This window comes from Rhinolophus sinicus, linkage group LG05 (genome assembly GCF_036562045.2).
Source record: "Rhinolophus sinicus isolate RSC01 linkage group LG05, ASM3656204v1, whole genome shotgun sequence".
NCBI lineage: Eukaryota > Metazoa > Chordata > Mammalia > Chiroptera > Rhinolophidae > Rhinolophus > Rhinolophus sinicus.
In genome coordinates this window covers 30910297-30923776 of record NC_133755.1, presented here as the reverse complement: position 1 = coordinate 30923776, position 13480 = coordinate 30910297, and the positions used below count along the sequence as shown (strand labels likewise).

Genomic DNA, 13480 nt, shown 5'->3' with positions numbered 1-13480 from the left:
TTTTAGAAAACAGAGAAACTCCACCTTTTGTCATTGCTCTTGTTATAGCACATGCTTCTGGTTCTCTGTTTACTGTCGGTGTATTGAAGAAGGACCTTATTGCAGGGTCCACATCTGGTGGGTTTAGGCCAGTGAAGTGATAAAGCTCATTTCAACAGGGACCTGCCTGTGGAAATAGTTCTTACACCAGACCGAGTCAGGGGTGCAGCTACTGTTTCGCTTCAAATCACAAAGTCATAACTACTGAATCTGCTCCTCCCCTCTTGGATCTCTGCCTTCTCTCCAGGGTGATGACAGTAAGATGGGCTGGCTTCTCAGTAGACAGAGAACTAGGAGGGAGTGTCCACTGACCTAAGGAAAATAGCTCATGAAACCATGGTTTCTTTTATGTAAAGAGGCATATAAAAACGCATGTAAACAAGCATTTTTTATTTGAACATTAAATTTTATTGGTACAGAGCACGTGTTTTGTTATACTGGTGACTAATGCCTTTTAAAAATGAGATTCTGAAATGCCATTCTGTTTATGTAACGAGATAAAAAACTTTTAGAACATTGTTCTGGTACAAACCCCTATAATAATAGCTGATTAATAACAAGACAACTCGAGGTGCCAAAAATATTTTCTGCAGAGCCCTCTATTAAGTGGAAAAAAAGTCTTGGGTTTTTTTCTTTAATGTTATCCAAATGGTTTTTGTCTGAGAAACTTCTATAACTAGGCCTCAAAAGTCATCAGTTTGCCAAAATTGGTGTGCAAAAAATATTGGTGTGCATGTAGCTACCCTGACAGGTCCCTGTTTTCTTGTCTAAAGGGGTCAGTAGGAGAATGATTTATTAAAAAATAAAACATCTAGTTAAAATAAATTTATCTACAAGAAACAGAGAAAGAAAAATGTAGGAATGAAAGTTAATAAACACACCAAAAGTAGCTTATTATCAAAGAAGGAAGTTATCTTTATGTCAACACTGACTGTCTTGGGAAGCCTTGGTTATGGCCCCTGATCATGATTTGTCTTTTGTAGAAAAGTGCTTTTCGACTGCGCAGGAATTCCTGGTTGTTGACTATAAGGCTGGTGATGATGGTGATCACATTTTTGGGAGTACGCCTGTTCGAAGAAACAACAGGAAAAGCCAAAGAGGCAAAGCAAACAAAGATACTTTCAACAAAGAAAAAAAAATTGCTGAAATAACGAATGTGGTTAGAAGCGCATCTTTTCCCAGGTTGGCCATTTTCTTGCACCATGAAGTGTATGACAGATGAGCCTCAGGTCAGGTTTACCAGGCGTCACGGAGGTCCTCCTTCTCAGATAGGCCCGAGACACTGGCGTCTTGTAGAAGTGTGGCTCCTGGGCCAGAGCACTTTCCCAGCCTCTGGGAGATTTAGACTGGGACCATCAGGGAAAATCTGCCTATTTTCAGATTTCCCAAGAATCCTAAGGTCTGCAGGGTATGTATTTTGAAAAAGAAAAGTGATTAGTTTTCATTATCATGAAGCAAACCCAGCCCTGGTTCCATGGGAAATAGTGGGAGTTGGGCTCATTCCCCCAAGTTTTGAAGTTAAATGTCCTTCAAGGCAACCTTGGTCTCCCCAAATTGTTTCTTATTTCTGAGCCAAAGAGATTACGGGCCTGATCTGCGTTCTGTCCTGAAGCTAAACAAAACACCTTCGATTTATTGTATGGTGGGGAGCTCATAGGCTTTGGAACCTGACAGGCTTGAGTTGGATTCTCTGTCACTTTGGGCACGTTTGCATCCATTTCCTCACTTGTACATGGGGGCAATGATGTACTTTCTTTTCCTAATGAGGTGGACATTAAATGAGATCATGTGTGGAAATGACCCAGCACACAATAGATACCCAGTAGCTGTCCATCCCCATCCTTTCTGGGGAGGCCTTTCCTGCCTGGATAAATCCAAACTTTCTGGAGGATTTATTTCTGGAGGCTGAGGCCTCTTGGAAGTCCTTATTCACTTACTTACAAAAGGTTTTCTAGGATATTTTTTTGTGTTTCTGGGTTGTCAGATCATACAGGTAGTGTTTGATTTTGAAATAGCTCTTCCAGCCTCTGCAGTTCTTCACAGTCTGAATGTCCCCTTGAGGGAGGCAGAGCCCAGGCTGGGAAGTCTCCGTAGTCTGATGTACTGTACTTTCCTTTGCCAAGCCCCGTCCTCAGAGTAAGAGCTCTATACATCTGTCCTTAACCCGTGGGCTCCTCCTGGAAGGAGGAAAGGCATTCCCTAACCCCACTCACTATAACCTCTTGCTTCAAAGGGCTGTAGTGTTAATGGTAGAGTTTCAGGCATGGTGGGCCAAAGGAAGCTTGTTGGAGGAAGATGCTTTGAGAGGTGAGGCATTCCCTGAATCCCACAAGTGCCACCATGCAGAAGGCGACCTGTTCCACCTGAACACAAGGTTGGCTCTGGCGAAGACCTCATGCTGGCTCTACCAGAAAGTACAAGAAATAGTAATTAGCGAATACAAGTAGGGAACTTGGCCTGGTCAAATTCAAGGTCATTCATTAATGCAACAAACTTTTTCTGAGCACTTTTTCCCCCCAGGGTATATACATTTTGCCCATTGTTCCATGGCAGCCGCACTAAAGGACACTTTGTTTACATCAAGGTATTGATCCAGGGACTCAGGGATGGGTTTTGAGAGTAGATGAATCTCCTGAAACTGCGTGCCAAACAGTACCTGCATGTGTCTGTGCACTTCTGGGAAGAACATCCAGAACTTTCATTAGCTCCCCAGGAAGTTAGGAACCACCTGCTGGATGTGAACTGGATGCTCTCCCTGTACTCAGCTGGGGCCCCTAGGAAGCTTGGCTCCAGAGTCCCTTCTGGGCCTCCAGACAGATAAAACATCATGACCGAGGTGTGTCCACCATTCCCCAGAAGCCCGTGCCCAGTGACTGAGCACTGAGCAGTATTTGCTGGACCACCTTCCCAACCACTTCTCCCCGGACCTCACCCAGTCACAGGATGGTCTGCATTTGGCTAAAGATAAATCACTTTCCAACCTCCTGGAACTAAGCCACACTGGGCTAAAGTTATAGAACAAGTGTGGAGCTTGGCCATAGAGGGCGGTGCGCTGGGCTGTGTTTGGCCTCCGTTCTCCTAGTGGGACATGGACGCCTGGCTGCAGGGCCATCTCCCTCCCTCGTTAGTGCACCCTGCACTATGCCTGAACCCAACACGTGCTCAGCTCCCTTGTGGCGGTGAGGAGAAGAGGGGTTGATAATGCTAGCCCTGTACTGGGAGGGAACTCAGACCATGTAGATAATCATGACGTAAGGTGGAAAGGGATCTATAACATGAGAGAATTGCAGGTCAAGGGCTTAGAGGCTGCAGCACAGAGGCTGACAGGTGATCTTCAGTTCATGGGCTGGGTGGGTTGATGGGGAATCAGAGAAGCCTTTCCGGAGGAAGCGCCTTAGAGAAATAGTGGGGCTTGAAGGAATGGTAGAAGGTGGCAGACATGGGGCTCTGCGGACAAAAGACATTTAAGGGAAGGAAGTGGCTTGGGCAGGAGAGCACAGGCAGGCAGGTATGGGGCAAGAGCAAGCAGCTGGGTAATGCTGGCACCAAGACTGCCTGGAAGGGAGCGGCCACATTGGGTTGGAAAGTCGATGGGTCCCTGCTGCTCTGGGCCCTCTTCACTCACTGACCAAGTGATGGTCCTGGCTGCCCCCCTTGACCAGTCCATCAAGCTGCTGCTGGGCACAGCTCCTGTGGGTTTACTGGCAAGGCCCCAGGCCAGGGCAACCCAGCAAGGCTCAGACCTGCGCAGGGGTATGCTCTTTACAGCGAAAACATCGTCCGTGTTCTTAGGTGCCTGCCTGTTGTTTCTCAGAGCTCACATAGATCACTATCGAAGACGGCGGGGAGCAGATCTATAATTACTGAGGCAGCTGATACTCTTCCCCAGGGGAATCGCGTCTTAGCTTATAATGTTGGCATTTGTGAGCCCCGTTCATCTCTGGTAATGAAATGAAGCGGGGCGATGTTATTGGATTTGAGATAGGGTTGTTTTTTTTTCTCTCCTCCTACTCCATCCCTCTCATTTCTAGCCTTCAAATTTCAGCTAATCTGTCTCCAGCTGATCTCTGGCATTATGTTATAACTTCTAACCACAGAGAAAACATTCTGGGAGGCAATAAACATTGAATTGTTGCTTAGTAGCCTCCATGAGACCCAAATCTCCTTTAACAACTAGTTCAACCATCTCCTCCAGGCAGCCTTCCTGCATTGCCTTTCCCAAAGACTTTGATTCCTTTATGATCAAAGCCTTGCTGTTATACAGATGGTTCTCTTCTCTTGTAGCTGGTCCTACAGGAAGGAACGTTGTGACTACATCAGGTCCTCAACCCTTTAGAGCATCGATTCTCTTGAATTATGAGCAAAAAGAAAAAAATTAAGAGCATGAAGCCTCTCTTTTATACTGAGGACAGAAGGGGCCGAGATTCTAATGTCCCCTTTCTGCCTACATGTGGAGACTGTCTTCTCCATCAACCTGGGGTTTCAGTCCTCTCTCTTTCCCAGTACTCTTTCCCTCTCAGAGTACTTACCCAGGGCATGCTGGGAGGAAGGGTGAGCTGTGCAGTGGATGGTGGATTGTTGGTGAGTAGCCCAGGCACCCTCAGCCCACTTCCCCACAGGAAGCCACGCATCCCTGATTAGGACAGAGGATAGGGGTATGTGGCCTGAAAGTCCAGGGAACCCTTTATCTGTGTGGGCACTGCTTGTTCCTGTCCTCAGCTCAGAGAGCACAGTGCCTGAGGGAAGGCACGGGACCTGCCTCTGCTTGGCTCTTGCAGAATGGTGGGGTCAGGACAGCACTGGAAAGCAGTGATGTGACAGTGTACCCTGGGCTCCCCCCCCCCCCCCGTGTGGATCTGTCCCAGGCCCTCTGTGCCATACTACCTGGGCTAGGAGGGGAAGAATGTTCCAGATGAGGGGAAGGGCTAAGCCAAGGCAGAGAGGCAGCATAGGTGCACTGACAGCTAAATATTTTCATCACAAATTTAAAATAGCAATTGCAAAAGGATGTAATTTCTGCATATCGAAAATTTTATAGCATGTATCCGGTGGTCTATAAATACCATAGCAATTTCATACTCATTACCATCTGTCTATAAAGGATATGAACAACCTCTTCGTTACCATCAGAAACCTTACATTGTTCCTATTTCTCCTTGAATCTGCATTTTCATTCCTCTTCTCTCATAGAATTTTATCCTAATATATTTTTATACCCTTGGCACTAAAAAGTGTGTATGTATTAAAATTAACTTTTAAAATCTTCTGTGATTATTTCTAGATTATTCATTAAAATAATTTTTGTTATATAATTGACCAAAATATCATAAATATAATACAAATTTTAGTAAATATTTAACAAAACTGTAGTGTTATTGGAAGTGCATCTCTCCATGACATGGGAAGCCTTTCTTTTTTGTTCTCTCTCTCCATGGAGGGGTATTAGTTACTTGTTACATGAGACAGTGTTTGGCTTCAATTCTATTCCTATTTTTCCTTTCTTGTAGATATACATGCTGAGAAAACGTGTTCACAAAAATATGAAGGGAATAGAAAGAGTTTTGTGATAGCAATGATACTCAATGCTTTGAACGCCTTCCTAGTTACATACCAAAATCACATGGTGACCTATCATCAAAAATTATTTTTAATGATCTATCAGCTAATAATTCAGTTAGATCCTCCACCGGTTTAGTTGAATACAAAGAATGGAGAATCAGCCAACTGGAAATTTGTATTCTTGGTCATTGCACACATCTAGTTTCTCAATTTCTAGAAAGTATATCAAAAAGACTCTACTATGACTTATAGAATGACTATTAATTATATCCTGCACTTTTTCACATAAAAGTGCCTTGTTTAACCTGATATACTCTAAAAAGGTTAGGATAATAAAAATGTTGTTATTTTAATATATCTCACTAATACAGAGTTTTTAAAATAAGAAATATATATCACATATACATATACTCTTCAAACTGCAGATTTAGCTCATTCAACTTATGGATTTTGTCCCGCATTTAACTTAATTAGTAATGTGCAGAAAACTGTTAGTAAGGCAAATAATTTTTGTCCATACAAATGGGGAAAGGAAAGAGGGAAGCAGTGAGGCAAGAGGAAGGTCTGAGCACCTATGGGGATAAAGCGTTCTCCCAGAGTGTTCACAGAATTCTACCTTTCACAAACCACTACTTTTTTGAGGACTGGCCCCATGCCTAGTGGAATTCTTAATTTTTCTGCAGCATCTTGATTGTCACTCTTAAATGATTCACTGTGTCTTAGTGTAGCTGAAGCATTTGCCAAGGTGTACAAGAAGAAAAAAATGGTTCCTGGAATTTTGATCTTTTAATCATTGCTCCAGACTGGTTCTGGGAACTGAAAAGAACCATCTGCAAAAGGCTTTTGGAGGAAATGGGGTGGGAAGAGGGGTGGGTGGAGTTGTCAGGGAGAAGAATATGTCCCCAGGCCCATTAGAGCAGTCTGGTCCGCCGTCCCTCTAAACTCAGCGGCCACTTTGAGGAGAAAACCATTTTGTGGTGTCTTCACCAAGCCTAGAGATTTTAACATCATTTCCAGGTCCATCTTGCCATTCATTCCTTCCTTGATTTATTTTGGTTTTCTTGGCTGTTGTAACAGGAAAATCTGTTCCCTTTTTAGAACAAACAGCACTGAAAAACATAGGACAGGAGAAAGTTCTCACGTAGAGCCCTACCTCTAAGTTTCCAGAAGAGAAGCTACTTCTTCCACTCCCAAGCTTTGGGCTTGTTCCTCTCATAGCCTCGGGGGAGGGAGGAAGGACATGGCACCTTCTTCTTATAGGTGCATATTGGTGTCAAGTTCCACTTTCTCCATAAAGTTCTCCCTGGCCACCAGCCCTCTGTCCTCTCTCTGTCCCCTCTCAACTCCTACCCCACTCATTGTTCCGTCCATTTTTATATTTAATTCCACTCTTGGGTGAATTATGTGAGTCATGCTATTTTCCAATATGGAATTCTTGTTTTTCCAGCTATGAAGTTCTTAACAGCAAGGACCGTACCCAGCCTTCCTTTCTGTTCACCACCGTCCTTAGCGTGAGACTAGACTAATGGTAAGAATTTAGCAATTACTTGAATTAACCTGAATTCAAGACATCACCTGACCACTGGCAATAATACAACAAGATTTACATTTCTGGGGGTAGATGCAGAGTGTTCAGAAGTGGTCAGACTCTGAGGTCTCCTGATACTATCCCATAATATCATAGGGCATCATACCAGTCCCCACATTGGTACCTTCAAAGCTCCCATGCAGGTGGGGAATCTCTAGGAAGAGTTTCATCCTATTTTATGTCAGCCCACCGGTAGCTAACATAATACTTAGTGGTAATGCAACCCCCTAAGATTTGGAACAAAACAAGGATTTCTACTCTCATTGATTTTATACATTGTACTGGACATTCTAATCAGGGAAATTAGGCAAGAAAATAAATAAAAGGCATCAAAATTGGAATGGAAGAAGTAAAATTATCTCTATTCATAGATGACATGACTGACATATAGAACACCCTAAATAATTCACCAAAAAAATATTAACTCTAATAAATGAGTTCAGCAAAGTTGCAGGATGCATGATCAATGTACAAAACTCAATTGTATTTCAATAAGCAACACTGAGTGAACAGAAAATGAAATTAAGAAGACAGTTCCACTTGCAATAGTATCAAAAAATAACATACTCAGAAATAAATTTGACAAAAGAAGTGAAAAATTTATACTCAAAACTACATAAAATAAAGAAGATATCAATAAATGGAGAGACGTCCCAACACTCATGGTTTGGAAGACATAATATTGTTAAAAGATGTCAATACTCTCCAACGTGATCTGCAGATTCAACATAATCCCTATCAAAATCCCAGATGATTTCATTGCAGAAATTGACAAATTAATCCTAAAGTTCATGTGAAAATGCAAGGGACCCAGATTAGCCAAGATAATCTTGAAAAGATGAACAAAGTTGAAAGACTAACACTGCTAGATTTCAAAACTTGCTACAAAGCTATAGTAATCAAAACAATATGTTATTTGCATATGGATGGACATATAGATCAAGGGAACAGAATTGAGAGTCCAGAAATAAACTTTAAACTTTATGGTCAATTGATTTTTGACAAAGGGGAGAAGACAATTAAATTGAAGAAAGTATAGTCTTTTAAATGGTGCTGGGACAACGGGATATTCACATGTGTAAATAAGAATGATGTTGAACCCCTTACCTCTTATCACATACAAAATGTACTCAAAATGGCATCAAAATTAAAAACCTTTGTGTCTCAAAGAATACCATCAAGAAAGTGACAAGACAACTTACATAATGGGAGAAAATTTTTGCCAATCATATATCTGAAAAGGGACTTGTATCTAGAATATATAAAGAACCCTCACAATTCAATAGCAAAACTACAAATAACCCAATTTAAAAATGGGCAAAGGATCTGAATAGACATTTCCCCAATGAAGATACACAACTGGCCAATAAGCACAGGAAAAGATGCTCAACATCATTAGCCATCAGGAAATGCAAATCCAAAGCCCAATGAGATGCCATTTCACACCCTCTAGAGTGGCTTTAATCAAAAACACAGATAATAACACGTGTTGACAAGGATGTGGAGAAATTAAATCCTCACCTACTGCTGGTGGAAATTTAAAATGGTACAGCTGGTTGGGAAAACATTCTGGCAGTTTCTCAGATGGTTAAACATAGAGTTACTATATGACCCAACAATTTCACTCCTATGTTTCTACCTGAGAAACAAGACATGTCCACACAAAAACTTGTACCTAACAGTTCATAGCAACATTATTGTGTATTCGTAATAGTCAAAAAGTGGAAACAACCCAAATGTCCATCAGTAAATAAAATGTGCTATATTCACACCATGGAATATTATTCAGCAATAAGAAAAATGAAGTGCTGATTCCTGCTACAACATGGGTGGGCCTTGGAAACATGATGCTAAGTGGAAGAAGCCAGTCACAAAGCACTACTTACTGTATGATTCCGTTTATGTGAAATGTCCAGAATATGCAAATCTATTGAAACAGAAAGTAGATGGTGACTGCCTAGAGCTGGAGGGTAGGGAGAGGAGAGCTTGTGAGGTGATGGATACGAAGTGTAGGGATTTTTTTGGAGGGGGAATGAAAATATGCTCAAATTGATTCTGGGGATGCACACGTTAATGTACTACAAGCCATTCCATTGTACTCTTTAAATGGGTGAATTGTCTAGTATGTGAATCGTATCTCAATGAAGCTGTTTAAAATTGTGCACGGGGAAATTGGGGACCAATTTTGGATCTAAAGTGCATGTGTGTGTTGGGAGGAGGTTGTCCTCGCATTGCCTGATAGGAGACCAGGGTGGAGAAGTAAAGGGGTCCCAGCTCAGCAAGGGGAAGAGCACTAGATGCCAAGTTAAAAGAAATAGGACAACGGTTGCAAACAGATTTTGTCTTAGATGCTCTCCCTGGCCAGTTGGTAGTGGCTACTTGCTATGCTGCCCCGAGGAGCCTGAGACTGAGTCTAGTTTCGGGGAAAGATGCCCTGATTGACCACCAGTGTCAATCTGCATGGGCCGCATAATCATGGTAGCTAACATTTATTGACTAGGACCTTTGTGCTAAGCGCCGTCCGCGGTATCTTACGTGCTTCATCCCATTTAATTCTCGTCAGCACCCTAAGGTAGGCATTATCATTGTCCCCAGTTTCTAAAGGAGGAAAATTCAGCCACAACACGCCCGAGATCACACAGCTGGTTAGTGGCAGTCAGGAGTCAAACCCTGGAAGCGGGACACCAGAGTCCACTCTGTAATGTCCCAGTGCCTCCCCCGAGAACACGGCAGCCGGTGCTTTAAATCTGCCGGCAGGTAGAGGTCACCCTTCCTGGGTATAATTAAAGAGATGTTTGGAAAGACTCAGATGCTTTAACACCTTTTCCCCACTACTGCTGGAGGTCCAGAATCCCCATGGATTTTACTTCTTGGGGCGGTGTCACAGCTCATCAGCGGGCCACTTCCGGGGACTTACAGTCACAGGCTGGGTGCAGGGCCTGGGGCACAGAGTGCCAGGGAAATGTCTGGGGATGTGGGGCCGAGAAAGCAAGTTATGGGTCACGTACACAAAACCCGCCCCCTGCAATCCTGACAGTCACGACTGGCATCCGGCAATTTTGCCTGAGCCCTCGCGTGTGAGGAGTTTCTGAGGATGCCTGGTGCCTCCTGCGATTTTCTGGGCTAGGCTCATGCCTTGGGAGGCTCCAGCCAGACAAGAGGATGGCAGCCTGGATGCAGGTGTGCGTGGCTTCGCCGGGGGACCTGAATATAAAATGCCATGTTCTTCAGGGGCAATCGGCAGTTCATTATTTCAAAGGCAAAGGAAACTCATTGCCCTGTCTACACTCACACAGGCGGGCAACTGAAACTGGGATAAACTAGGAACCCACAAGGCCTGGCACCTCATGGAGTCACCTGCCCAGCGACCTCCCTGAGGTTCTTCTGTGGACAGTCATCAGTCAGCTGCCCCTGGCCCTGGCAGGACTGTCAGTGGGGTGTGCGAGAGCTGCTTGCTTGGGGGCTGCTTTTGTAGAGATCCAGGTCTCTCTGTCCCTTGGCACAGAATGAACCCTGACAGGCTGTGAGCCCTCTCCCTACATCCCCACAGGCCGTCCTACTGTGCTGGGGGTGGATGCCAAAGTGGCCTGGGCAGAGGTGGTGATGTCACTGGCGGGGTGAGGCAGGAAGGTGTCGGGTGGCTATAAAACACAACAAATGCAGGGAGAGATGTGAGAAAAGACAAAGGTGGAATTTGTGGAACCTGGCAGGCACAGGTGGAGGTGTGAGTGGCCCCACACCCTGGTTCGTCTCAGCTTGTTCCTCGCCTTCTCAGATTTCTCTCTGCCCTCTTCTCTGAGTGTGCTCTCAGCATTGCCTGGGTTTACATGTTGGCTCTGCCACTTTCTGCTTGCCGGTACTTGGGGAATTTATTCTCCATGACTGGGTGTCCCTGCCTATAAAGTAGATGGAATGACACCATAGCCTACTTCACAGGGTTGTTGTTAACATTAAATGAGTCGATGCGTAAAACACCTAGTGCTATGGGGGCATAGTAGGTGCTCAGTATGTGATACCTATTCTATTATAGATGTTTTAAAAATCTATTTTTAACATAACAATTTACTGGCTTAACCACTTTTCAGTGTACAAGTCAGTGGCATTAAGTACATTTATAATGTTGTGCAACCATCTCCACCATCCATTTCTAGAACTTTTTCATCCTCCCAAACAAACACTGCGTACCCGTTAAACACTAACTTTCCATTCTCCCCTTCCCTAGCCACTGGCACTTCTAATCTATTCTCTGTCTCTATGAATTTGTCTGTTCTGGATATTTCATATAAGTGGAACCATACAGTATTTGTCCTTTTGTGTTTGGCTCATTTTACTTAGCAGAATGTCTTCAAAGTTGATCCATGGTTGGAGCATATATCAGCATTCCATCCCTCTTTAAGGCTGAATAATATTCCGTTGAATGGATGTACCACATTTTGCTTTTCCACTTATCCGTGGATGGACCTGTGGGTTGTTTCTACCTTTTGGCTAATGTGCCTGTTGTGGACATTGCAGTCACTCACCATGAAAAAGTAGTTTAGGCTGGAGGATCAGACCACGGACCCTGGAACCACACTGCTGGAAGCCCGTCCTTGTACTTACCTCCACCTGAGATGCTTTTAACCACTTTGTGCTTCAGTTTTCTCATCAGTGAAATGGGGATACTAGGCCGTCCTGCTCAGGGCTGTTGTGAAGAGGAAATGAGTCCACACACGTAAAGGGCTACAGTAGTTTCTGGCACCTGGTCAGCATTCAGGCTGATTAGCTGTTATCACTGTGTTGGGAGTTGATGCCTTTACTGGGGTACCAGATACGAGAGCTGTCTGGGTAAACTGCAGCGTTCTCACCGCTGGCAAGTAGTGGCTGAAGATGGAGCATTGCAATACTGCCAAGTGCTAGAGATGAAAGAGTCTTTGGAGGTCACTTAGTTAAACATCCCCCTTTTACCAATGGGGAAACCGAGACCCAGAAAAGATGAGAACACGGCCAGAGTGACAAAGGCAGAGCTGGAGCCAGGCACCTGCTCCCAATGTCTAGACCTTGGCCCTGCCTCCAAGCCCGGCCTCACCAGCTCCCTTCTCCTCACCAGGTGCCCCTTTGTGGGCACTGCCCCTTGCCAAGTAGGGGGCTGTTTCACCCAGCAGGACTTTGCTCCAATTTAGGGGACACGGGCCCAACTGCCCTTTGACTGGAGCTCAGACACAAGGCCAGCTGTTGGCTGCGCTCTGAACACCACCTGCCCTTTCTCTTCCTTCTGCCTCACTGGTGGGGGCGGAGCGGGGAAGGAGAGTGTCAAAAGCTTTCCTTGAGAGGGTCTTTTCTGGCAGGGCAGGGAGTTAGCAGGGAGGAACCCAGAGCTGGCCAGCATAGGGATGGCGAGACTTTGGTTGTTTTAGGATTAGGTACCTGCGCTCGGTAAGCACATCTGTTGTTCAGCTGTTTGTGTTCTCTTTGTTCATTTCATTGGTTTTTTGTGAGGTTATTTTTAGAGAATTCCAGCCTGTCTGAGCTCTGCAAAGGGGGACAAAGGGGGCGTGGTCCACACCTGGGCAGGAGAACCAGGTGGACAAGGTGACTTGTGGCAATGAGAACAAAAGAGCAGTGCCAGTGAGGACAAAATCCTGGCGGAGGGAAAGGGACCAGCTGCCAAAGTGTCCCTTCCCCCTGGAAAGGCTTCTCTCTGGAGCTCTTTGATGAAAGAAGTTTTTGTTTGTTTGTTTATTCAAAGATGAACCATCCTCCCCCCCACAAGGAATTAATCTAACGTAGAAAAGTTTTCCAGACTTCAGTGTGGTGGGGAGGGACGGGGGGTACTCACAACTCCTGCCACGTCCATTTGGGAAGCAGTGACCAGGAGGGAAGGCTCTGTGAGAACTAACATCATGGGGCAGCTTTAGGCAGGAGAGGGCACAGCTGGAAGGGGCACTGCATGGTGTAGAGGGAGGAATGGCACGTTTTATAAACCGAGTGTTTATGGCTCCAGTGTACATCTTTGCTTGTTCCTTCTCCTTCATTTTCTTCTCTCCTTTTGTCTTTCCAAGTGTGTTATTCATCACTACAGGGAAGTTTTCTCCTGCGGAGACCTTGAAATGCTGGTGGCACGGACAGAATAGTTGTGACCTGGCCCCGTCCTCACCTCCCCACCCCTACTCGAGACAGATGCATGAAGGGTTGGGACTGGAGGCAAGAGTTGGATTCTAACTGAGGGCATGTGGCATGATGTCTGGGTGGGTCTGAGCGGGCATAGCAGGAGAAGCCTTCACCAGGATGGGAGATGGCTCACCTTGGCAGTCCAGG

The 13480-nt window shown here is 44.8% G+C and overlaps 1 long non-coding RNA gene across 2 annotated transcripts in view; it reads left to right on the top strand.

Annotated features, from left to right (window-relative positions):
• Positions 1 to 13480, top strand: part of LOC141571824 (uncharacterized) — a 95363-nt gene that overhangs the window by 78701 nt on the left and 3182 nt on the right. Inside the window, exon 4 of one of the 2 annotated variants that reach the window (XR_012496880.1) lies at positions 1023 to 1215. The exons of the other annotated variant lie outside the window; for it this stretch is intronic. This is a non-coding gene — a long non-coding RNA (uncharacterized LOC141571824). Of the gene's footprint in view, positions 1 to 1022; positions 1216 to 13480 lie in introns of those variants that run through there. 2 annotated transcript variants of the gene reach the window in all.